Source organism: Mustelus asterias, chromosome 15 (genome assembly GCF_964213995.1).
Source record: "Mustelus asterias chromosome 15, sMusAst1.hap1.1, whole genome shotgun sequence".
In the NCBI taxonomy this organism is placed as follows: Eukaryota; Metazoa; Chordata; class Chondrichthyes; order Carcharhiniformes; family Triakidae; genus Mustelus; species Mustelus asterias.
Genome location: NC_135815.1, coordinates 77,030,891 through 77,057,016, shown reverse-complemented (window position 1 = coordinate 77,057,016; position 26,126 = coordinate 77,030,891). Strand labels below are relative to the sequence as shown.

General features: G+C 57.6%; 1 protein-coding gene across 1 annotated transcript in view; it reads right to left on the bottom strand.

Annotated features, from left to right (window-relative positions):
• The window catches only part of LOC144504739 (ribosome-binding protein 1-like), a 123,058-nt gene extending 112,586 nt beyond the window's left edge, over positions 1–10,472 (bottom strand). Inside the window, exon 1 of the mRNA XM_078230482.1 lies at positions 10,273–10,472. The gene's annotated coding sequence lies outside the window, so the exon portion shown is untranslated. The remainder of the gene's footprint in view (positions 1–10,272) is intronic.
• Positions 10,473–26,126: the final 15,654 nt, after the last annotated feature.

Here is a 26,126-nt window from a genome sequence, read left to right as displayed (position 1 = left end):
GGTCGGGGGGGAGGAGGGGTCGGGGGGGGGGGAGGAGGGGTCGGGGGGGGGGAGGAGGGGGTCGGGGGGGGGAGGAGGGGTCGGGGGGGGGGGAGGAGGGGTCGGGGGGGGGGGGGAGGAGGGGTCGGGGGGGGGGAGGAGGGGTCGGGGGGGGGGGGAGGAGGGGTCGGGGGGGGGGGGGAGGAGGGGGTCGGGGGGGGAGGAGGGGTCGGGAGGGGGGGAGGAGGGGTCGGGAGGGGGGGAGGAGGGGTCGGGAGGGGGGGAGGAGGGGTCGGGAGGGGGGGAGGAGGGGTCGGGAGGGGGGGAGGAGGGGTCGGGAGGGGGGGGAGGAGGGGTCGGGAGGGGGGGAGGAGGGGTCGGGAGGGGGGGAGGAGGGGTCGGGAGGGGGGGAGGAGGGGTCGGGAGGGGGGGAGGAGGGGCGGGAGGGGGAGGAGGGGTCGGGAGGGGGGGAGGAGGGGTCGGGAGGGGGGAGGAGGGAGGAGGGGTCGGGAGGGGGGGAGGAGGGGTCGGGAGGGGGGGAGGAGGGGTCGGGAGGGGGGGAGGAGGGGTCGGGAGGGGGGAGGAGGGGTCGGGAGGGGGGGAGGAGGGGTCGGGAGGGGGGGAGGAGGGGTCGGGAGGGGGGGAGGAGGGGTCGGGAGGGGGGGAGGAGGGGTCGGGAGGGGGGGAGGAGGGGTCGGGAGGGGGGGGAGGAGGGGTCGGGAGGGGGGGAGGAGGGGTCGGGAGGGGGGGGAGGAGGGGTCGGGAGGGGGGGAGGAGGGGTCGGGAGGGGGGAGGAGGGGTCGGGAGGGGGGGAGGAGGGGTCGGGAGGGGGGGAGGAGGGGTCGGGAGGGGGGAGGAGGGGTCGGGAGGGGGGAGGAGGGGTCGGGAGGGGGGGAGGAGGGGTCGGGAGGGGGGGAGGAGGGGTCGGGAGGGGGGAGGAGGGGTCGGGAGGGGGGGAGGAGGGGTCGGGAGGGGGGGAGGAGGGGTCGGGAGGGGGGGGAGGAGGAGGGGTCGGGAGGGGGGGGGGAGGAGGGGTCGGGAGGGGGGGAGGAGGGGTCGGGAGGGGGGGAGGAGGGGTCGGGAGGGGGGGAGGAGGGGTCGGGAGGAGGGGTAGGTCGGAGGGAGGAGGGGTCGGAGGAGGGGGGGAGGAGGGGTCGGGAGGGGGGGAGGAGGGGTCGGGAGGGGGGAGGAGGGGTCGGGAGGGGGGGAGGAGGGGTCGGGAGGGGGGGAGGAGGGGTCGGGAGGGGGGGAGGAGGGGTCGGGAGGGGGGGAGGAGGGGTCGGGAGGGGGGGAGGAGGGGTCGGGAGGGGGGAGGAGGGGTCGGGAGGGGGGGAGGAGGGGTCGGGAGGGGGGAGGAGGGGTCGGGAGGGGGGGAGGAGGGGTCGGGAGGGGGGAGGAGGGGTCGGGAGGGGGGAGGAGGGGTCGGGAGGGGGGAGGAGGGGTCGGGAGGGGGGGAGGAGGGGTCGGGAGGGGGGAGGAGGGGTCGGGAGGGGGGAGGAGGGGTCGAGGAGGGGGGAGGAGGGGTCAGGAGGGGGGAGGAGGGGTCAGGAGGGGGGAGGAGGGGTCAGGAGGGGGGAGGAGGGGTCAGGAGGGGGGAGGAGGGGGAGGAGGGGTCAGGAGGGGGGAGGAGGGGTCAGGAGGGGGGAGGAGGGGTCAGGAGGGGGGAGGAGGGGTCGGAGGGGGGAGGGGTCAGGAGGGGGGAGGAGGGGTCGGGAGGGGGGAGGAGGGGTCAGGAGGGGGGAGGAGGGGTCAGGAGGGGGGAGGAGGGGTCAGGAGGGGGGAGGAGGGGTCAGGAGGGGGGAGGAGGGGTCAGGAGGGGGGAGGAGGGGTCAGGAGGGGGAGGAGGGGTCAGGAGGGGGGAGGAGGGGTCAGGAGGGAGAGGGCAGGAGGAGGGGTCAGGAGGGGGGAGGAGGGGTCAGGAGGGGGGAGGAGGGGTCAGGAGGGGGGAGGAGGGGTCAGGAGGGGGGGAGGAGGGGTCAGGAGGGGGGAGGAGGGGTCAGGAGGGGGGAGGGGGTCAGGAGGGGGGAGGAGGGGTCAGGAGGGGGGGAGGGGGGGCTCAGGAGGGGGGGAGGGGGGCTCAGGAGGGGGGAGGGGGGCTCAGGAGGGGGGGAGGGGGCTCAGGAGGGGGGGAGGGGGCTCAGGAGGGGGGAGGGGGGCTCAGGAGGGGGGGAGGGGGGCTCAGGAGGGGGGGAGGGGGGCTCAGGAGGGGGGAGGGGGGCTCAGGAGGGGGGGAGGGGGGCTCAGGAGGGGGGGAGGGGGGCTCAGGAGGGGGGGAGGGGGGCTCAGGAGGGGGGGAGGGGGGCTCAGGAGGGGGGGAGGGGGGCTCAGGAGGGGGGGAGGGGGGCTCAGGAGGGGGGAGGGGGGCTCAGGAGGGGGGGAGGGGGCTCAGGAGGGGGGGAGGGGGGCTCAGGAGGGGGGGAGGGGGGCTCAGGAGGGGGGGAGGGGGGCTCAGGAGGGGGGGAGGGGGGCTCAGGAGGGGGGGAGGGGGGCTCAGGAGGGGGGAGGGGGGCTCAGGAGGGGGGGAGGGGGGCTCAGGAGGGGGGAGGGGGCTCAGGAGGGGGGGAGGGGGCTCAGGAGGGGGGGAGGGGGGCTCAGGAGGGGGGGCGGGGGCTCAGGAGGGGGGGAGGGGGGCTCAGGAGGGGGGAGGGGGGCTCAGGAGGGGGGGGGGAGGGGGGCTCAGGAGGGGGGAGGGGGGCTCAGGAGGGGGGGAGGGGGGCTCAGGAGGGGGGGAGGGGGGCTCAGGAGGGGGGGAGGGGGGCTCAGGAGGGGGGGAGGGGGGCTCAGGAGGGGGGGAGGGGGCTCAGGAGGGGGGGAGGGGGGCTCAGGAGGGGGGGAGGGAGGGGCTCAGGGGGGGGGGGGGAGGAGGGGGGGCTCAGGAGGGGGGGGGGAGGAGGGGGGCTCAGGAGGGGGGTGGAGGAGGGGGGCTCTGGAGGGGGGGGGAGGCTCGAGGGGGGCTCTGGAGGGGGGGGAGGAGGGGGCTCAGGAGGGGGGCTCAGGAGGGGGGGAGGGGGGCTCAGGAGGGGGGGAGGGGGGCTCAGGAGGGGGGGAGGGGGGCACAGGAGGGGGGGAGGGGGGCTCAGGAGGGGGGGAGGGGGGCTCAGGAGGGGGGGGTGGAGGAGGGGGGCTCAGGAGGGGGGGGGGGAGGAGGGGGGCTCAGGAGGGGGGGGAGGAGGGGGGCTCAGGAGGGGGGGGGAGGGAGGGGGCTCAAGAGGGGGGGAGGGGGGCTCAGGAGGGGGAGAGGGGGGCTCAGGAGGGGGGGAGGGGGGCTCAGGAGGGGGGAGGGGGGCTCAGGAGGGGGGGAGGGGGGCTCAGGAGGGGGGGAGGGGGCTCAGGAGGGGGGGAGGGGGCTCAGGAGGGGGGGAGGGGGGCTCAGGAGGGGGGAGGGGGGCTCAGGAGGGGGGGAGGGGGGCTCAGGAGGGGGGGAGGGGGGCTCAGGAGGGGGGAGGGGGGCTCAGGAGGGGGGGAGGGGGGCTCAGGAGGGGGGGGGTGCTCAGGAGGGGGGGAGGGGGGCTCAGGAGGGGGGGAGGGGGCTCAGGAGGGGGGCGGAGGGCTCAGGAGGGGGGACGAGGGCTCAGTAGGGGGGAGGAGGGCTCAGGAGGGGGGAGGAGGGCTCAGGAGGGGGGAGGAGGGCTCAGGAGGGGGGAGGAGGGCTCAGGAGGGGGGAGGAGGGCTCAGGAGGGGGGAGGGAGGGGGCAGGAGGGGGCAGGAGGGGGGAGGAGGGGGGAGAGGGGGAGGAGGGGGGAGGAGGGGGGAGGAGGGGGGAGGAGGGGGGAGGAGGGGTCAGGAGAGGGGAGGAGGGGTCAGGAGAGGGGAGGAGGGGGAGGGAGGGGCCTGGAGGGGGGGGAGGGAGGAGCCTGGAGGTGGGGGGAGGGAGGGGCCTGGAAGGGGGGGAGGGAGGGGCCTGGAAGGGGGGGAGGGAGGGGCCTGGAGGGGGGGGAGGGAGGGAGGGAGGGGCCTGGAGAGGGGGGAGGGAGGGGCCTGGAGAGGGGGGAGGGAGGGGCCTGGAGAGGGGGGAGGGAGGGGCCTGGGGGGGGGAGGGAGGGAGGGGCCTGGGGGGGGAGGGAGGGGCCTGGAGGGGGGGAGGGAGGGAGGGAGGGGCCTGGAGGGGGGGAGGGAGGGGCCTGGAGAGGGGGGAGGGAGGGGCCTGGAGGGGGGGGGGGAGGGAGGGGCCTGGAGGGGGGAGGGAGGGGCCTGGAGGGGGGGAGGGAGGGAGGGGCCTGGAGGGGGGGAGGGAGGAGCCTGGAGGGGGGAGGGAGGGAGGAGCCTGGAGGGGAGGGAGGGAGGGGCCTGGAGGGGGGGAGGGAGGGGCCTGGAGGGGGGAGGGAGGGGCCTGGAGGGGGGAGGGAGGGGCCTGGAGGGGGGAGGGAGGGGCCTGGAAGGGGGGAGGGAGGGGCCTGGAGGGGGGGAGGGGCCTGGAGGGGGGAGGGAGGGATGGGCCTGGAGGGGGGGAAGGAGGGAGGGAGGGGCCTGGAGGGGGGAGGGAGGGGCCTGGATGGGGGGAGGGCGGGACCTGGAGGGGAGGGGGGGAGGGAGGGAGGGGCCTGGAGGGGGAGGGAAGGGTCTGGAGGGGGGGGAGGGAGGGGCCTGGAAGGGGGGGAGGGTGGGGCCTGGAGGGGGGGGAGGGAGGGGCCTGGAGGGGGGGGAGGGAGGGGCCTGGAGGGGGGGGAGGGAGGGGCCTGGAGGGGGGGAGGGGGGGGCCTGGAGGAGGGGAGGAAGGGGCCTGGAGGAGGGGAGGGAGGGGCCTGGAGGGGGGGAGGGAGGGGCCTGGAGGGGGGGAGGGAGGGGCCTGGAGGGGGGGAGGGAGGGGCCTGGAAGGGGGGCGGGGCCTGGAAGGGGGGGGGCCTGGAGGGGGGGAGGGAGGGGCCTGGAGGGGGGAGGGAGGGGCCTGGAGGGCGGGCGGGAGGGAGGGGCCTGGAGGGGGGGGCCTGGAGGGGGGGGCCTGGAGGGGCCTGGAGGGGGGGAGGGAGGGGCCTGGAGGGGGGGAGGGAGGGGCCTGGAGGGGGGGAGGGAGGGGCCTGGAGGGGGGAGGGAGGGGCCTGGAGGGGGGGAGGGAGGGGCCTGGAGGGGGGGCCTGGAGGGGGGGAGGGGGGGGCCTGGAGGGGGGAGGGGGTGCCTGGAAGGGGGGAGGGAGGGGCATGGAGGGGGGAGGGAGGAGCCTGGAGGGGGGAGGGAGGAGCCTGGAGGGATGGAGGGAAGGGACTGGAGGGATGGAGGGAGGGGCCTGGAGGGGGGGAGGGAGGGGCCTGGAGGGGGGAGGGAGGGGCCTGGAGGGGGGGAGGGAGGGGCCTGGAGGGCGGGAGGGGGGGGAGGAGGGGCCTGGAGGGGGGGGAGGGAGGCAGGGGCCTGGAGGTGGGAGGGAGGGGCCTGGAGGTGGGAGGGAGGGGCCTGGAGGGGGACGGGGAGGGGCCTGGAGGGGGACGGGGAGGGGCCTGGAGGGGGACGGGGAGGGGCCTGGAGAGGGGCCTGGAGGGGGACGGGGAGGGGCCTGGAGGGGGACGGGGAGGGGCCTGGAGGGGGACGGGGAGGGGCCTGGAGGGGGACGGGGAGGGGCCTGGAGGGGGACGGGGAGGGGCCTGGAGGGGGACGGGGAGGGGCCTGGAGGGGGACGGGGAGGGGCCTGGAGGGGGACGGGGAGGGGCCTGGAAGGGTCTGGAGGGTGACGGGGAGGTTCTGGAGGGGGACGGGGAGGGTCTGGAGGGGACTGGGGTGGTCTGGAGGGGGAGGGTCTGGAGGGGGGAGGGGAGGGTCTGGAGGGGGGAGGGGAGGGTCTGGAGGGGGGAGGGGCCCAGGGTTTGGGTATTGTGAGGGGTCACGGGTGGGGCAGATGGGGGAGGGGTGTCTGAGGGGGTGGGGCAGTGGCCTTTGGTGGGAGGCAAGGAGGGAGAAGACAGGGGTGGGGGGACAGAGACAAGGGGTGAAGAGGGGGGGAGTGGCCTGGGGGGGAGTGGCCTGGGGTGGTGTGGGGGGAGTGGCCTGGGGGGGGAGTGGCCTGGGGGGGGAGTGGCCTGGGGGGGGGGGGAGTGGCCTGGGGGGGGGAGTGGCCTGGGGTGGGGGGGAGGGAGTGGCCTGGGGTGGGAGGGGGGAGTGGCCTGGGGTGGGGGGGGAGTGGCCTGGGGTGGGGTGGGGGGGGAGTGGTCTGGGGTGGGGTGGGGGGAGTGGCCTGGGGTGGGAGGGGGGAGTGGCCTGGGGTGGGAGAGGGGAGTGGCCTGGGGTGGGAGAGGGGAGTGGCCTGGGGTGGGAGAGGGGAGTGGCCTGGGGTGGGAGAGGGGAGTGGCCTGGGGTGGGAGAGGGGAGTGGCCTGGGGTGGGAGAGGGAGTGGCCTGGGGTGGGAGTGGCCTGGGGTGGGAGGGGGAGTGGCCTGGGGTGGGAGGGGGAGTGGCCTGGGGTGGGAGTGGCCTGGGGTGGGAGGGGGAGTGGCCTGGGGTGGGAGGGGGAGGGAGTGGCCTGGGGTGGAGGGGGGAGGGAGTGGCCTGGGGTGGGGGGGAGGGAGTGGCCTGGGGTGGGGGGGGAGTGGCCTGTGGAGGGGGAGTGGCCTGGGGTGGGGGGGAGTGGCCTGGGGTGGGGGGAGTGGCCTGGGGTGGGGGGGAGTGGCCTGAGGTGGGGGGGAGGGGCCTGGGGTGGGGGGGAGTGGCCTGGGGTGGGGGGGAGTGGCCTGGGGTGGGGGGGGAGTGGCCTGGGGTGGGGGGGAGTGGCCTGGGGTGGGGGGGGGAGTGGCCTGGGGTGGAGGGGGAGTGGCCTGGGGTGGGAGGGGGAGTGGCCTGGGGTGGGAGGGGGAGTGGCCTGGGGTGGGAGGGGGAGTGGCCTGGGGTGGGAGGGGGAGTGGCCTGGGGTGGGAGGGGGAGTGGCCTGGGGTGGGAGGGGGAGTGGCCTGGGTGGGAGGGGGAGTGGCCTGGGGTGGGAGGGGGAGTGGCCTGGGGTGGGAGGGGGAGTGGCCTGGGGTGGGAGGGGGAGTGGCCTGGGGTGGGAGGGGGAGTGGCCTGGGGTGGGAGGGGGAGTGGCCTGGGGTGGGAGGGGGAGTGGCCTGGGGTGGGAGGGGGAGTGGACCTGGGGTGGGAGGGGGAGTGGCCTGGGGTGGGAGGGGGAGTGGCCTGGGGTGGGAGGGGGAGTGGCCTGGGGTGGGAGGGGGAGTGGCCTGGGGTGGGAGGGGGAGTGGCCTGGGGTGGGAGGGGGAGTGGCCTGGGGTGGGAGGGGGAGTGGCCTGGGGTGGGAGGGGGAGTGGCCTGGGGTGGGAGGGGGAGTGGCCTGGGGTGGGAGGGGGAGTGGCCTGGGGTGGGAGGGGGAGTGGCCTGGGGTGGGAGGGGGAGTGGCCTGGGGTGGGAGGGGGAGTGGCCTGGGGTGGGAGGGGGAGTGGCCTGGGGTGGGAGGGGGAGTGGCCTGGGGTGGGAGGGGGAGTGGCCTGGGGTGGGAGGGGGAGTGGCCTGGGGTGGGAGGGGGAGTGGCCTGGGGTGGGAGGGGGAGTGGCCTGGGGTGGGAGGGGGAGTGGCCTGGGGTGGGAGGGGGAGTGGCCTGGGGTGGGAGGGGGAGTGGCCTGGGGTGGGAGGGGGAGTGGCCTGGGGTGGGAGGGGGAGTGGCCTGGGGTGGGAGGGGGAGTGGCCTGGGGTGGGAGGGGGAGTGGCCTGGGGTGGGAGGGGGAGTGGCCTGGGGTGGGAGGGGGAGTGGCCTGGGGTGGGAGGGGGAGTGGCCTGGGGTGGGAGGGGGAGTGGCCTGGGGTGGGAGGGGGAGTGGCCTGGGGTGGGAGGGGGAGTGGCCTGGGGTGGGAGGGGGGAGTGGCCTGGGGTGGGAGGGGGAGTGGCCTGGGGTGGGGGGGGGATTGGCCTGGGGTGGGGGGGGGAGTGGCCTGGGGTGGGGGGGGGGAGTGGCCTGGGGTGGGGGGGGAGTGGCCTGGGGTGGGGGGGGGAGTGGCCTGGGGTGGGGGGGGGGGGAGTGGCCTGGGGGTGGGGGGGGGGGAGTGGCCTGGGGTGGGGGGGGGAGTGGCCTGGGGTGGGGGGGGAGTGGCCTGGGTGGGGGGGGGGAGTGGCTTGGGGTGGGGGGGGGAGTGGCCTGGGGTGGGGGGGGGGGAGTGGCCTGGGTGGGGGAGGGGAGTGGCCTGGGGTGGGGGGGGGGAGTGGCCTGGGGTGGGGGGGGGGAGTGGCCTGGGGTGGGGGGGGAGTGGCCTGGGGTGGGGGGGGAGTGGCCTGGGGTGGGGGGGGGGAGTGGCCTGGGGTGGGGGGGGGGAGTGGCCTGGGGTGGGGGGGGAGTGGCCTGGGGTGGGGGGGGGAGTGGCCTGGGGTGGGGGGGAGTGGCCTGGGGTGGGGGGGGAGTGGCCTGGGGTGGGGGGGAGTGGCCTGGGGTGGGGGGGGAGTGGCCTGGGGTGGGGGGGGAGTGGCCTGGGGTGGGGGGGAGTGGCCTGGGGTGGGGGGGGAGTGGCCTGGGGTGGGAGGAGATCATGTGGAAGGACTGGGTCTGTGGGTTGGGAGTGGGGACAGGTGCAGCCAAGAGGCGGAATCGGAGGGAGGAGTGACTGCCAGAGGCAGGACGAGGGAAGGGATGGGAGAAGAGGCATCACCACCATCACCAACACCATCACCATCAGCACCTCCTCAGGGCACCTGGAGATGGGCATAAATGGGGTGTTTGTCCCTTTGCTCCCAGATCCTGAAATCCTGGAGAGGGCCTGAAAATAAAGAATGTGAAGTGACAGAAAGAGAAGCAGAACAAAAGGCAGCGTTTGACATCATTGCTTTGCCCTGTCAAGTCCAGCACTCGATCCTGCAATGATTAAACTGGAAGTGACTCCGTCCGTGCTGAGGGAGCAGTGGGAACAAAAATTGTCCGGGCAACAAAATAAATCACTGCCCACCCGTCAAGAAATAAAAAATCAGCTGGTCCTCAGCTGCTGGAAGTGGGAGCTGTGCCGGCGTTAGGACCCGTGACACCCTATTGAGATGAGGCAGCTTCTGAGTGGTCAGGACTTCATTGCCGGATCTTCAGCATTTCAGAGAGTCAACGTGTCCACACATTCCACAGTCTGCCCCCTCAAAAAAAACCGTTAGCTGCTGAAAATAAGCTCTTGGCAACCTGGGGAGGGGGGATTCCCTGGGATTGCAAACAGACCTCCAGGAGAAACGGGGGGGGGGGGGGGGCGGGGGAGGATTAAAAGAAACGATATTCTTTCGGCAGCAAGGGAAAAGGCAGGATTCAGAACACCGTTAATTGGAGGAATGTCTGACAGATTCTCTGTCTCAACCAAACTTCAGCCCCAATTCCCAGTCCTCTTAATCCTCCCAACCTACATTCTCCCAGACTCCAAAACCAGTTTAATTGCATTAGAAATAGCAACCTCTTCGGTTTCTTCAGTGGGATCCTTAAAAGAACCGCTTCTCTCAATGAAAAAAAAAGCTGCTTCTGTCCCGTTCTCCCCGTTTGGATTGACTGCAGTCAATGATCATTTTCAGGAGCACTGTTCTGTGCAACTCTTGAACCAAAGGTGCAAGAGATTTAAAACGAAACCTGCATTAGAATTACTTCAACTTCTTCAATCAAAGCACAATATTGCTGAGGCTGGAAATCTGAAACTTAAAAAAAAACCATAAATTGCTGGAAATATTCAGCAGGTCGACATCTGTGGAGAGAGAAACAGCCAAGTCTGTGACCTTTTTCGACAGACCGGCTGTATATTTTTGAAATCTGGCTTAAGTCACCGTGTTTGAAATTTTTAACCTTTGATTGAGACGTTGCTTGTCACAGGTACTTCAAACCCCAGAGGATCTGCTGATCACAAATGGTATTAAACAAAAAAGATATTGACACTGGAGATGTGCATGCCGAAATAAAATGCAAAATCCAAAATATCAGCATAACTTAAAATAGCAAATCCACCCCCACCCCCCCCCCCCCCCCACACATATATAAAAGTTGCTTCTAAAAATCATGTTACTCAGTGGGATCCACACATTTGACAGGACGTGCATTTAATCCATCCACTTCAACACATTTATTCCAAGGCTGTCAAAACCCCACACTCAGAAAGACTTTAACAAATTCAATCCCCCCCCAGCCCCCACCTCCCAGCCCCCTCCTCCCACCTCCCCCAGTTGAACACGTATGCACTGTGTTCAGCAGAGTGAAAAGGCTGCTTATCATCAGAGGGACAGTCAGTTACAGAGCAGTGTGGGGAGGGGGTAACAGTGCAAATGTGGGGGTGGGGGGTAACTGTGCCCACATCAGTCAATGCCCTCCTCTCTCTCTCCCTCCCTCCCTCCCCAGTGCAGAGGGCACAATGCCCGGCATTATATTCAATGGGAGCCTCCTTACCTGAGAGCAGCCTGGGCTGGGGGCTCTGCCTGCTGAGCTCTGGTGCGGTGCTGCTGCTCCTGCCTCCCTGTCCTTATCCTTCAACAACCCTCCCCCCCTCTTTTTCCAGTCAGTTTTCTCTTCCCCCTCCCCACGGATCCACAGGGCGATCTGAGTCCGAGCGCCTTGGAGTCGTGGCACTTCCCCCCCCCCCCTCTCTCAGCCGGCCCACACTAACCCCGCCCCATCGCCCGCTGCCATTGGCCACCCAGCCCAGCCTCAGCCAATGGCCGGGCGGGGGGAGCATGCCGGGAGATGGAGTTCCTCCCGCCTCTGTCCCGGGAATGGAACGTGGCCCGGATCCCCCGCGGTCTCGGGAATGGAACGTGGCCCGGATCCCCCGTGTCCCGGGAATGGAACGTGGCCCGGATCCCCCGCGGTCCCGGGAATGGAACGTGGCCCGGATCCCCCGCGGTCCCGGGAATGGAACGTGGCCCGGATCCCCCGTGTCCCGGGAATGGAACGTGGCCCGGATCCCCCGCGGTCCCGGGAATGGAACGTGGCCCGGATCCCCCGCGGTCCCGGGAATGGAACGTGGCCCGGATCCCCCGCGGTCCCGGGAATGGAACGTGGCCCGGATTCCTCCCCCGTCCCGGGAATGGAACGTGGCCCGGATCCCCCGTGTCCTGGGAATGGAACGTGGCCCGGATCCCCCGCGGTCTCGGGAATGGAACGTGGCCCGGATCCCCCGCGCGGGCTGAGGCTGCACTCCCCTTTCCCAGCCTCGCCACTTCCAAGCTTCCCTTAAATAAGAACGGGAGGGAAAAGCAACAGGGACTGCTTTGCAAAGATTTCCTTCCAGAGCGGGCATTTTCAGCGTGCGCTGCATCCCGGCGTTGGTACATTCCGCCTGAAATACACAGGCACCGAGCTGGCTAAATGTCACTCAGAAAGATTGACAGGAGCTCACCGTGTTTTAAGAATCTTGAATTGTATTTGGGTGCATTTATGTCGGGTGCAAGCTTCAGGATTTTTAAATGAATGTGCAGTGAGCAGCAGTCCTGCAAGGGTGACCATGAACGTTAACAGCTCCACAGATTCTATTAAAGGGTCCGTCAAAAAACCGTGCATATTTCCGCTGCACAATAGCGAGCTTCTTTCAAAATCCTAGGACTTGCTGTTCTTGGTGATTTCACCACTTTGTAGTTATGCAAACATGTCATCGGCAAAGCACCAAGCCATGGTCAGCCTTAATGACAGCCATTCATAGCTAGAGACTGTGACAATGATATACTGAGATTGCTAGGGAGATGGACTCTTATTTCACATTCGTCTCGATTGATGACAGTAATGTGTTTTTGGACAGTTGTACTCTAAATAGAAAGAGAGCATTCACCAGCTACAGTGTGCAGATATAATCTCTGTATTTAGGAGTGCGTGCACATATTTTTGTTATATTTCAAATGCGAGGTGTGCTGTTACAAACTCGGACTGCTCGGGTTTCATGGTATGAATTGTTGGGGAACAGGAGCAGTCATATTGCACCTCAATCGGATCACTTCTCAAACTCAAAGGACCAGGTGCCAGATTAATGCAGCCCATTCTCATAATTTAACTCTTCAGGTCCTGGTATCATTCTGGTGCAATGGCCCTTTCCAATGCCAATAGATTTAGGAGCAGTGCTACAAACTGGATAATGTTGAGATTTGACATTATATTGGAAAGGACCATTTTCCACTCCAATATGACCTGAACCATAACCCTTACTCCCTGAACCACAGATGAGCGCCTATATTCTATGAATGTGGTTTGTCGTATAATCATACAATTTTACAGTACAGGAGACCAAGAAGTGCATTACTATTTGCCCTCTGAATGGACCAGTGCACACACCCATGAATGTATTTGCCTTGGCAATAACCGGTCTAGAACTTTCAACATTTAGACAAAAGGCACACCCTAATCTTTTTCCTGCTACACCTCATTCAACAATATTGTTCTGATTGTTCAATTACGTGTACTTTGCTTAGCGCCAAAACATTTTAATTTTGCAGCTCTCAATATAAAACCTTAGTTGCCTTCCATCTGCCTGTGGCAAAGTGTCTTTCTTTTTAGTAATATCCTCCTTTCTCACACAACTCCGTGTTACTGACAGCCTTTATCACTCTGCTTACCATACAATAAGTATCACAAATAACAAGAGTCCCAGTCCTCATCCCTGGGAGATGCCAGAAGTCAGACTTGCGGTTCAATCTGTATTACTGGCGCTTAGCTCAACTTTACAGCTTTATAGCTTCCTCCTGGAGTCAGTGAACTTATTCGCAAAAGGATCTTTCCTAACATCTTCTGGATATAAAGGTAAAGTGGAGTCCTAGTAACTCAAAGTTATTGGGACAGAATACCTTGATGCTATGTAAAATTTGACTCACATTTTTCACATTTACAACAGCAATTATACTTCAGTAAGTCCCAGCCGTGAACTAGAAAATGCTGGAAAATCTCAGCAGGTCTGACAGCATCTATAGAGAGAGAAAAAAGCCAACATTTTGAGTCACTGAGACTCGAAATGCTAACTCTGGGTAAGACATGTATTTAATTTTGCTGATGATACAAAGCTAGGTGGGGGTGTAAGCTGTGGAGTGGACAAAGAGGTTTCCACAGAGGTTGAGTGGGTTGGCAACAAGGTGGCAGATGGAGTATAATGTGGGGAAGGTGCAGTTATTCACTTTAAAGTTTATTTATTAGCATGACAACTAGGCTTATATTAACACTGCAATGAAGTTACTGCGAAAATCCTCAAGTTGCCACACTCCGGAGCCTGTTCGGGTACACTGAGGGAGAAATTAGCGTGGCCAATTCACCTAACCAACATGCCTTTCGGACTGTGGGAGGAAACCGGAGAACACGACGGAAACCCACGCAGACACGGGGAGAACATGCAGACTCCGCACAGACAGTGACTCAAGCCAGGAATCAAACCCGGGTCCCTGGAACTGTGAGGCAGCAGTACTAACCACATGCCAAATAGAAAAGCAGAATATTTTCAAAGGGCATAAAATCTTTAAAGTTGATGTTTAGGGACACTTGGGTGTATTCATACTCGGAACACTGAACTTAGCATACAGGTATGGCAAGTAATTCAGGAGGCAGATGGAATGCTGACCTTGTAAGGGAATTGGAGTACAGGAATAAGGAAGTCTTGTTTCAATTGCACAGGGTTTTAGTGAGGCCACACCCAGAGCAATGTGCACTGCTTTCATCTCCATATTTAAGGAAGGATATACTTGCATTGGAGGCAGTACAGAAAAGGTTCACTGAATTGGTTCCCAGATGAGAGACTGAGTAGATTGGGCTTATACCTTCTGGAGTTCAGAGGAATGGGAGGCGATCTCATTGATACAAGATTTACAGGTGGCACAGTGGTTAGCACTGCTGCCTCACAGCACCAGGAACCCTGGTTCAATTCCAGCCTCAGATGACTGTCTGTGTGGAGTTTGCACGTTCTCCCCATGTCTGCGTGGGTTTCCTCCAGGTGCTCTGGTTACATCCCACACTCCAAAGATGTGGCGGTTAGGTGGATTGGTCATGCTAAATTGACCCTTAGTGTCAGGGGGATTAGCAGAGTAAATATGTTGGGTTACAGGGATAGGGCCTGGGTGGGTTTGTTGTCAGTGCACACTTGATGGGCCGAATGGCCTCCTTCTGCACTGTAGGGATTCTATGATTCTGAAGGGGCTTGACGGGGGGGATACTGAGAGGTTGTTTCCTCCTGGCTGGGGAATGTAGAAAGTGGTGGCATAGTCTCAGGATAGGAGATGAGGAGAAATTACTTCAGTCAAAAGGTTGTGAGTTTTTGGTATTGTCTTCCCCAGAGGGTTATGGATGATTCAACATTGGAATATATTCAAGACTGAGATGGACAGAGTTGAGGCTGAAGGTCAGCCATGATTGTTTGACTGACAGAGCAGGTTCAAAGGGCCTACTCCCTCAGTCTACTCCTGCTCCTATTTCTTATGTCCTTATGTTATAGGTAGAACCAAGTTAACTGTTAAGTGGTTCTAATTTACCAAGTGAATGTTAGACCAAGAGAAAGCTATCTAATTGTACGGTGCGGATTCACTGCAAAAGACAGCTGGATTGGTTCTTAACTGAGATGGAGAGCCCATCAGATATAAGGTAAGTATCAAGTCCCAGAAGTTACAATTAACATGGTCTCCTGGAACTGTTTCAGGGAAGTCGTGGAACATGTTTTCAGAGTTTTCTTCCAGAACAAAGAACAGTACAGCACAGGAAACAGGCCCTTCGGCCCTCCAAGCCTGTGCCGCTCCTTGGTACAACTAGACCAATCGTTTGTATCCCTCCATTCCCAGGCTGCTCATGTGACTATCCAGGTAAGTCTTAAACGATGTCAGCGTGCCTGCCTCCACCACCCTACTTGGCAGCGCATTCCAGGCCCCCACCACCCTCTGTGTAAAAAACGCCCCTCTGATATCTGAGTTATACTTCGCCCCTCTCACCTTGAGCCCGTGACCCCTCGTGATCGTCACCTCCGACCTGGGAAAAAGCTTCCCACTATTCACCCTATCTATACACTTCATAATCTTGTACACCTCTATTAGATCTCCCCTCATTCTCCGTCTTTCCAGGGAGAACAACCCCAGTTTACCCAATCTCTCATAGCTAAGATCCTCCATACCAGACAACATCCTGGTAAACCAGGCCAATCCTGAATTGGCCTTAGGATTTCTCCTGGCTTTTTCTTTGCTTCTCCGAGGCGATTACATTGTCAATCCTGCATGCTGATTTGGAGGAACTGAAAGAACAGGAGCCAGGTTCAGAAAGGTCTAGGATTGACAGGAGAGTGGGAGCAGGCAGGTAAGTAGCATGAAGTCCAACTCAACAGAGTACTGCCAGACAGAGTACTTGCTTAGCTTGGGGGAATTTGGTGAGTGAGGACATTTTAAGGATAGACCTCTTTTTAAAATCTAGTCAAGTCTGCATTTAACATTTAACTTTAACATTAAATTGTAGTTTCTTTCAGCCTTAGTGATAAACAAGCTTCCTGCACAGATAAGTAATTGGGTGGCTTGGTAAAACTGGTTCCCCAGCCACCATGGCCTGACTCAGCTCTCTGGAATTTCAACTGGTACAAATGTAAGAGGTTTTGCTAATGCACCAGGCCCAGCCTGACAGGGTACGGCTAAACGGAGTACTTGCTTAACCCAGGGAATTTAGCTAGTGAGGGAATTCAGCGCAGTGAGGGAAGGCTCGGGTCACTGTCTGTGTGGAGTTTGCACATTCTTCTCGTGTCTGCGTGGGTTTCCTCCGGGTGCTCCGGTTTCCTCCCACAGTCCAAAGATGTGCGGGTTAGGTTGATTGGCCAGGTTAAAAATTGTCCCTTAGAGTCCTGAGATGCGTAGGTTAGAGCGATTAGCGGGTAAATATGTGGGGATAGGGCCTGGGTGGGATTGTGGTCGGTGCAGACTCGATGGGCCGAATGGCCTCCTTCCGCACTGTAGGGTTTCTATGATTTCTAAGAGCGCAGTGGCACGATGGTTAGCACTGCTGCCTCACAGCGCAGGGACCCAGGTTCTATTCCGGCCTCGGGTGACTGCCTGTGTGGAGTTTGCACGTTCTCCCCGTGTCTGTGTGGGTTTCCTCCGGGTGCTCCGGTTTCCTTCCACAGTCCAAAGATGGCAATGCTAAATTGCCCCTTAATGTCGGAGACCAGCTAGGATAAATATATGGGGTTATGGGAATAGGACCTGGGTGGGATTGTTGTTGGTGCAGGCTCGATGGGCCCAATGGCCTCCTTCTGCATTGTAGGTTCTATGATTCTAAGAGGAGCTATTCTAGTCTTTTACAGTACAAGGAATGGTCTGAAAGAGAGAGAAAGAGACGGGAAGACCTAAGAGCTGAGATCTCGAGACATTAACAACAAAAACAGAAAATGCTGGAGAAACTCAGCAGGTCTAACCGCATCTGTGGAGAGAGAATAGAGCCAATGTTTCAAGTTGGCTCTAGTCTCTCTCCACAAATGCTGTCAGACCTGCTGAGTTTCTCCAGCATTTTACTGTTTTTGTTTCAGATTCCAGCACCTGCAATATTTTGCCTTTATCCAGGGACATTAATTAGATGAGCAGGTAGGTGATTGGCTGGTGATTGTTAAGATTTCTTTTCTTTCTCTAAACTGGGGCAGTAGTTCCGGGGAAATATAAGTAATGTTTCAAATTTATAGCTTCGCTAGTTAAACTACTTGATATAACTACAAATAATCATTGAGTGATATAAAAAAATACAATAGAGATGGCAGGACAGATGATGTGTTGCAGCTGTAACACGTGGGAACTGATGGACACCAGTCTGATAATAATCACAACTGCAGTTCAAGGAACTTAGACTCCAAGTTGATGAACTGGAGTCTGGGTTTCAGACAATGGATGGGATTTTACAGACTCACTCGTCCCAAAATCCTAAAATCCCACCTGAGGTCAACGGGCCTTCCCATTGTCCGCCCCTCGCCCGCTCTGATTTCCGTGCCAACCGGGGCGTTAAAATTCCAGTGATGTATCAGGGAGTGAGTTGGAGAAAGTTACCTCGACGCTTTGTTCCAGGAGGAAGTCATGTCCCTTAGACTCTCACTAACTTTTACTGATGCATCATTGAAAGCATTCTTTCTGGTTGTATCACAGCTCCTGCTCTGCCCAAGACTGCAAGAAACTAAAAAGGTCGTGATCGAAGCCCAGTCCATCACGCAAACCAGCCTCCCATCCATTGACACTGTCTACATTTCCCGCAGTCTCGGTAAAGCAACCGGAATAATTAAGGACCCCACGCACCCCAGACATACTCTCTTCCACCTTCTTTCGTCGGAAAAAAGATTCAAAAGTCTGAGGTCACGTACCAACCTATTCAAGAACAGCTTCCTCCCTGCTGCCGTCAGACTTTTGAACGGACCTACCTCACGTTAAGTTGATCTTTCTCTACACCCTAGCTATGACTGTAACACTACATTTTACACTCTCTCCTTTCCTTCTCTATGAATGGTATGCTTTGTATAGCACGCAAGAAACAATACTTTTTCACTGTATGTTAATACATCTGACAATAATAAATCAAATCAAATCAAAAAATAGGTGATTTCAGATTTGGTTTTTGGTCAGGGACAGGAAGTGTGACGATGAGTTGAGGTAGGTATGGGGATCCAGATGGTAGCATTGCAGGAGCGTCACCCTTTGCAATTGTCCAACAAGTTTGAAATTCTTGCAGCTGTGTTGGCAACAACAGGGACGGGAGGGAGGGTGAGGAAACTGACCACACCACCATTCAAGTGAGGGGAGTAAAGAGGAATGTAGTAGTAATAGGGGACAGTGTAGTTAAGGAAATTTTCTATGATCTATGAGAAACTGCTCTCCGTAGCTGAGAGCGTTAGTTCTTCTGGTTGTGTTGCCTGCCTACTGCAAGGGTTAAGGACATCCCCTCAGGGCCGGAGAGGAACCTGGAGTAGGAAGGGAGGGATCCAGTGTGGTGGTTCACATAGACACCCATGACATAGGGCTAAGGAAGAGGATCTGCTGAGGGAGTATGAGCAGCTAGCGGCTACAAGGATAATAATCTCTGGAGCCACAAGAAAATTGGCATAGGGCAAATAAGATCAGAGAGTTGAATGTGCAGCTCAAAGACTGGTTTGGGAGAAATGGATTTTGATTCATGGGGCCCTGGCATGAGAACTCCAGAAACAAAGAACTGTACCTTTGGGATGGCCTTCCCTTGAACCGACCTGGGACTTGTGACCCAGCGAAGCAAATAACCAGGGTTGTACAGGGTGCTTTAAACAAAATAGTGTGGTGGGGGTGGGGCACATTGAGGGGGGTGGGAATTCATGTGGAGGGAGATTTAGAGAGTTAATGAGAAAGAACAAGGCAATAGTGCAATGTTGTGATACGGAAAACGATAACCAGAGTATGTCAGGAAGGGACAAAGCTATTAAACATCAGAAGGCACCTAGAAGGTCAGAGTTGAGAAAAATTGAAGGTTCTTTATCTGAATCCAAAGTATCCATAAATAGATGGACAAATTGATAACACAAATAGATATAAAAGAGTTTGATATGATTGCCATTACATAGACATAGTTGCAAGGAGACCAAGGCTGGAACCTGAATATTCAAAGGTATTTGTCATTTCAGAAAGATAGGAAGAAGGAAAATGACATAGGGTTGTGCTGTTAGAAAAGGAAGAGATCAGTACTATGGTGAGAAATGATCTTGGCTTGGAAGATTAAGATGGAGAGTCAGCTTGGGTAAAAATAAGAAATAGCAAGATGAAAAATCATTTGTGGGCTTCCTTAAGTAACTACAATGGAGGACAGGGTGTAAATAAAATAATGAGGGCTTCTACGAAAGGTGCAATAATTATGGGTGATTTTAATCTTAAAAAATCAAATTTCAAAAGCATTCTTGAAGATGAGTTCATAGGGTGTATTCAGGGTCGTTTCTTAGAACAATGCATTCTGTTACCAACCAGGGAACAGATTATTTTAGACCTAGTTATTTGTAATGAGACAGAAGTAATTAATGATCTCAAAGCGAGAGTGATCATAAGATGATAGAATTTCGCATTCAGTTTGAGAGTGACAATTGGGTCAGAAATAGTGGGCAGAATTCTTCCAAAAAATTTCTAAGTGTTGAATTTGCAGGAAAACTGGAATAATTCACGCTGGCTTTTTCAGTGGGAATTCAGGCTAGAATCCCCCACACTCTGTGCCCTGCAGAGGCCACCAGCACGAATATCATTAGATTTCAGGGGCGGGGCCTATTCCCACCCTGGATGCTGAAACCAGTGGGCCTCTGAGCATGTGTCAAACTGTCAGCTTCCCATTTGCTGGCCAGCTCAATCGCTGGCCAGCCCTGAGACCCCCAACCCGTCCACGGCCCCATCGTGGCCCCCTCCAACCATTCCCAAGCCAGCCTCGACCCACCTCCCCCCGTCCCGGACTTCCCCGATCTCCAGCCACCACCTCATATGCCTCGACCCCTTGAGACTGCCCTATGCCCGGTGGGCAGTGCCAAGGTGCTCCCTGGGCATTGGCACATTGCCCCTTGGGCGATGCCAGGGGGCACAGGCTGGCACTGCCAGGGTGCCCATGCCCAGGGGGGCACCATCCCCCTATCGCCCAACCCCCCTGGGGGGAGCCAATTGCCCCCTTTCACTCCAGCAGGGTCGGGCCGCTAGCTCCCCGTTAGTGGGGAGCTCTGTAATCCCCACTGGAGTGAAACACTCTGGTGGGGTGCGAGAGGCCTGCTGGCCCGGGACTTAAATCGTAGGCTAAAAACTATTTAAATGCTGACCCGCCGATTTCCGATGTGGAGCAGACCACACCGAAAATCCGGCGCTGGGAGACACAAGCATGGCGCAAAAGCTCACGAGAACCCTGTGAATAGAAAATGGATGCAGCGGGATGGGAGTGTCTTAAACTTAAATAAAGGCAATTACAAGGGTGTGAAGACAGAGTTGGCTACAGCGTGTGGGTAAATAAGATCCAAAGATGTGTGGGTTAGGTTGGCCAGGTTAAGGATTGCCCCTTAGAGTCCTGGGATGCGTAGGTTAGAGGGATTAGCGGGTAAATATGTGGGGGTGGGGCCTGGGTTGGATTGTGGTCGGTGCGGACTCGATGGGCCGAATGGCCTCCTTCTGCACTGTAGGGTTTCTATGATTTCTATGATAAGTTAAAAGGTAAGATTCTAGAGAAGCAACGGCAGACGTTTATAGCTGTCAAAAAGGATATATCACATTGAGAAAGAAAGACTCTTTAAGAATGATGCACCATGTGTGGCTAAGTAAGGAAGTTCAGGATGGTATCAAATTTTAAAAAGGCATAAGTTGCTGCAAAGATTAGCAATAGACCAAAAGATTGTGAAAGAGGTTAGAAACTGGCAAAGGATGACAAAGAAAAAAAAGGAAGAAATTAGACTATGAGATTTTAAAAGTCTTTCATAGGGTTTAGGCATCGCCAGCTAGACAAGCATTTGTTGCTCATCCCTATTTGCCCCTGAGAAGATGATGGTGAGCCACCTTCTGGAACCACTGCAATCCGTATGGTGAAGGTACACCCAGAATGCTGATAGGAAGGGAGCTACAGGATTTTGAGCCCACGACAGTGAAGGAATGGTGATATCCGATTCCAAGTCAGGATAATTTGTGGCTTGGAGGGGAACTTGGGATGTGATTTGATGAAACCTGGAACATATCAAACCAGAGTTGGCAACCCATTCTCGACTTCCTGTTCCTGTCAGCCCCAATAGGAGAGATCGCTACTGCTTCTTTCATCAGCCTCGACCACATTGATGTGCTGAACAAAAAAAAGTAAGGTGGCCTGTTGGGGGTGGGGTCCCACATTCCTGCCTACTCTTATCCGCCCTTTGTTATTTAATGGGCACAAAACACCGAAATGGAGAACTAAACGTAACAATAAGAAGGGAAAGTTTGGATGGGAGAACAGTACCCTGCACAATGGACAATGGAATGAGGCATTCGGTTTTCAGGAAGCCTCCCTTCCTCACCACACACCCCACCCCCCTCCCCACGCCGCCTGAACCTGCAATTTATGCTGGTTTGCAGGCACATTAGAGCAACAGGAAACTCCCACTCTACCACACCCAACTTACAACCTGTAGAGTGCTCATATCCTCAGTTATTTTCACACTCCTCTCTCGGCCTTCACACTCCTCCCTCAGTCTTCACACTCCTCCCTCGGCCTTCACACTCCTCCCTCGGCCTTCACACTCCTCCCTCAGTCTTCACACTCCTCTCTCGGCCTTCACACTCCTCTCTCCACCTTTACACTCCTCCCTCAGCCTTCACACTCCTCCTTCTGCCTTCACACCCTTAATGACTATTGGCCGGTGGTTCTGACATCCATCATCATGAAGTGCTTCGAAAGGCTAGTCATGGCACAAATCAATTCCAGCCTCCCAGACTGCCTGGATCCACTACAGTTCGCCTATCGCCGCAACAGTTCCACAACAGACGCCATTTCCCTGGCCCTGCACTCAACCCTGGAACACCTAGATAACAAAGACACCTATGTCAGACTCCTATTTATTGACTACAGCTCAGCCTTCAACACCATTATTCCCACGAAACTCATTTCCAAACTCCTTGGCCTGGGCCTCGACACCTCCCTCTGCGACTGGATCCTGAACTTCCTAACTCACAGACCACAATCAGTAAGGATAGGCAACACCATCTCCTCCACGATCATCCTCAACACCGGTGCCCCACAAGGCTGTGTTCTCAGCCCCTTACTATACTCCCTGTCTGAGAGTCTCCAAGAATTAAAAGGTGTTAAATCAGAGTCAATAAAAATAACATTGTGTTTTATTTTCCATTTTCTTTATTTTTTAGAAAATCATTGGAGTTATGTGCGGGGATGGAGAGAAAATGTTATTTGACTGTCAGCAATCATCCAATCAGGTAAATTAGAATCTGTTCCCTATTTAATTTATGGAAAGGCATCATGAGGGTGAACTTTTTTTTTATTCATTCATGGGACACGCTGGCTGGCTGGCCAGCATTTATTGCCCATTCCTAGTTGCCCTTGAGAAGCTGGTGGTGAGCTGCCTTCTTGAATCGCTGCAGTCCACGTGCTGTGAGTTGACCCACAATGCCGTTAGGGATGGAATTCCAGGATTTTGACCCAGCGACTGCGAAGGAATAGTGATATATTTCCAAGTCAGGATGATGAGTGGCTTGGAGGGGAACTTGCAGGTGGTGGTGTTCCCATTTACCTGCTGCCCTTGTCCTTCTAGATGGAAGTGCTCGTGGGTTTGGAAGGTGCTGTCTAAGGATCTTTGGCGAATTGCTGCAGTGCATCTTGTAGATCTTACACACTGCTACTACTGAGCGTCGGTGGTGGAGGGATTGAATGTTTGTAGATGTGGTGCCAATCAAACGGGCTGCTTTGTCCTGGATGGTGTCAAGCTTCCTGAGTGTTGTTTGAGCTGCACCCATCCAGGCAAGTGGGGAGTATTCCATCACACTCCCGACTTGTGCCTTGCAGATGGCTTTGGGGAGCCAGGAGGTGAGTTACTTGCCGCAGTATTCCTAGCCTCTGACCTGCTCTTGTAGCCACTGTTTATGGGGTGAGTCCAGTTGAGTTTCTGGTCAATGGTAACCCTAAAGATGTTGACAGTGGGGGATTCAGTGATGGTTACACCATTGAATGTTAAGGGGCGGTGGTTAGAGTGTCTCTTATTGGTGATGGTCATTGCCTGGCAATTGTGTGGCGCGAATGTTATTTGCCACTTGTTAGCCCAAGCCTGGATATTGTCCAGATCTTGTTGTATTTGAACATGGACTGCTTCAGTATCTGAGGAGTCATGAATGGTGCTGAACATTGTGCAATCATCGGCGAACATTCCCACTTCTGACCTTATGATGGAGGGAAGGTCATTGATGAGGCAGCTGAAGATTGTTGGGCCTCGGACACTACCCTGAGGGACTCCTGCAGAGATGTCCTGGAGCTGAGATGACTGACCCTCCACAACCATCTTTCTATGTATCAGGTATGACTCCAACCAGCGGAGTGTTTGCCCCCTGATACCCATTGGTTCCAGTTTTGCGATGGCTCCTTGATGCCACACTCGGTCGAATGCGGCCTTGATGTCAAGGGCTGTCACTCTCACCTCACCTCTGGAATTCAGCTCTTTTGTCCATGTTTGAATCAAGGCTGTAATGAGGTCAGGAGCTGAGTGACCTTGGCGAAACCCAAACTGGGCGTCACTGAGCAGGTTATTGCTGAGCAGGTGCTGCTTGATAGCACTGTTGATGACATGTTGGTTAGCCAATAGCTGGAGTATGGGAGGAGGGAGATCTTACATAACAACATAAAAAATGGGAGCAGGAGTAGGCCAATCAACCCCTCAAGTCTGCTCCACCAGTCAATAAGATTATATTTTAAAGTTAATTTATTAGTCACAAGTAGGCTTACATTAACACTGCAATGAAGTTATTGTGAAAATCCCCTAGTCGCCACACTCTGGCACCTGAGGGAGAATTTAGCATGGCCAATGCACTTAACCAGCACATCTTTGGACTGTGGGAGGAAACCAGAGCCCCAGAGGAAACCCATGCAGACATGGGGAGAACGTGCACACTCCATACATACAGTGACCCAAGCCGGGAATTGAACCCGGGTCCCTGGCGCTGTGAGGCAGCAGTGCTAACCACTGTGCCACCGTGTAGATCTGATGTGGCTTTAACTTCGCTTCCCAGCCCCCATAATGCTTGACTCCCTCATCCATCAAAAATCTATTGAACTCAGAAGAATATAATCAATGATACAGCCTAAACCGGGGGAGAGAATTCTAAAACTAACAACCCTCTGAGAGAGGAAATTCCTCCTCCTCGCTGTAAACGGGAGGCCTCTAAATTTGAAACTGTAACCCTCTAGTTCTCGATTCCCCAACAAGGGGAAAGATCCTAAAATCATACATATCCCTACAGTGCAGAAGGAGGCCATTCAGCCCATCAAGTCTGCACCAACCACAATCCCACCCAGGCCCTATCCCCATATCCCCACGTATTTACCCTGCTAATCCCCTGACACTAAGCAGCAATTTAGCATGGCCAATCCACCTAACCCGCATATCTTTAGACTGTGGGAGGAAACCAGAGCACCCGGAGGAAACCCACGCAGACATGGGGAGAATGTGCAAACTCCACACAGACATGGGGAGACCGTGCAAACTCCACACAGACAGCGACCCGAGGCCGGAATTGAACCCGGGTCCCTGACGCTGTGAGACAGCAGTGCTAACCACTGTGCCACCATGCCACCCAGCATCCTCTCAACATTTACACCCCCAAGCTCCCTCAGAATCTCATGTTTCAATAGGATCACCTCTCATTCTCCTAAACACCAATGAATCGGCCCAGTCTGCTCAACCTTTCCTCTTAAGACAATCCTTCGTCCCAGGATTCAGCCGAGTCAACCTTCTCTGAACTGCCTCTGATGCAAGTATGTTCCTTTTCTGCTGACTAATTATCCTGAAATCAGTCCAGCCAGAGTTGGCCAACCTTGGAATCTTCTGACCACACCCATAATCTAAAATAATAGCAAAATGACATCATGCAATAAACTCACATGAATCCTGGCAACATTTGAACATCTCTTTTTAACACCAGAAGTCACACTTCAGGGGATTTAATTTCTCTTGGCAGTGGACTTCTTACGATGTCAACATTAAAAATTATTTATGTGTCTCTCGATGCAGCATTTAAGCTATTTATTTTAAATGTGCCCTCATCGTATTACATGTTCATACATCAGGGTTACATAGACGGCTTGGCATCATCGTTGCATTGACAAGATCTGTAGCTTTGCCAGACTCATTATCAGTATTGGTATGGCAGCAGTCAAGGCTTTGCCAGATTGGTCATGGTTGAAGAGGGTTAATTTTAGACGGGATTAATGACCATGTTAAATGGCACATACGGAAATTTTAGCTGCTTAGCTCATGAGGGGACCCCAGCAGCCTGTTCAAAAATGATACTTCTGCAGTCAAGATGCAACTGGAGATTGTATCGGTCCGCCTCCTCATATTAAACCAAGCACCGCCAGCAACAGAGCTTAAAATATAAAATGAATGACAATGTCACTTTAGCGACATTTCATTGAAACATAGAAACTAGAAGCAGGAGTAGGCCATTCGGCCCTTCGAGCTTGCTCCGCCATTCATTTTGATCATGGCTGATCATCAAATTCAATATCCTGATCCCCCACTTCCCCCCATATCCCTTGATCCCCAAGAGCTATATCTAATTTCTTCTTGAAATCACACAACGTTTTGGCCTCAACTGCATTCTGTGGTAGTGAATTCCACACATTCACCACCCTCTTGGTGAAGACATTTCTCTTCATCTCAATTCTAAAAGGTTTACCCCATATCCTCAAACTATGACCCCTAGTTCTGGATTCCCCCACCACTGGGAACATTCTTTCTAAATCTACCCTGTCTAACCCCCTGTTAGAATTTTATAAGTTTCCAAGAGATCCCCTCTCACTCTTCTAAACTCCAGTGAATTTAATCCTAACCGACTTAGTCTCTTCTCATATGCCAGACCTGCCATCCCAAGGATCAGCCTGATAAACCTTGCTGTACTCCCTCTATAGCAAGGACATCCTTCCTTTCGGTCTGTACGCGATGGAGTTTAGAAGGATGAGGGGGGGATCTCAGTGAAACTTATAGGCTACTGAAGGATCTGGATAGAGTGGACTTGGGGAAGATGTTTCCATTAGCAAGGGAGACCAGGATCCGAGGGCACAGCCTCTGAATAAAGGGACAACCCTTTAAAAACAAGATGAGGAGGAAGTTCTTCAGCCAGAAGGTGGTGAATCTGTGGAATTCATTGCCACAAAAGGCTGTGGAGGCCAGGTCTTTGAATGTATTTAAGACAGAGATAGATAGGTTCTTGAATGGTAAAGGGATCAAAGGTTACAGGGAAAAGGTGGGAGATGGGGTTGAGAAACTTATCAACCATGATTGAATGGTGGAGCAGATTCAATGGGCTGAATGGTCTAATTCTGCTCCTATATCTTATGGTCATTCGCTATTCATGGTAGATTCCACTAGTCACAGGAGGACTCAAACATTCTGATGGGCAGGGGATCTGTTTTGATGCTGTTGCATGGGAGATAAATATTGGGCAGGACTCAAGAGAGAAACCCCTCTGCAAAATAACACCCTGGGATCTTTTACAGCCACCTGAGAGGGACAGACTGCCGCAGTTTAATATCACATCTGAAAACAGCTCAATACTGAACCAGGAGCGTTCACCTAGATGGGGTGTTCAGATCTCTGGAGTGGGACATAG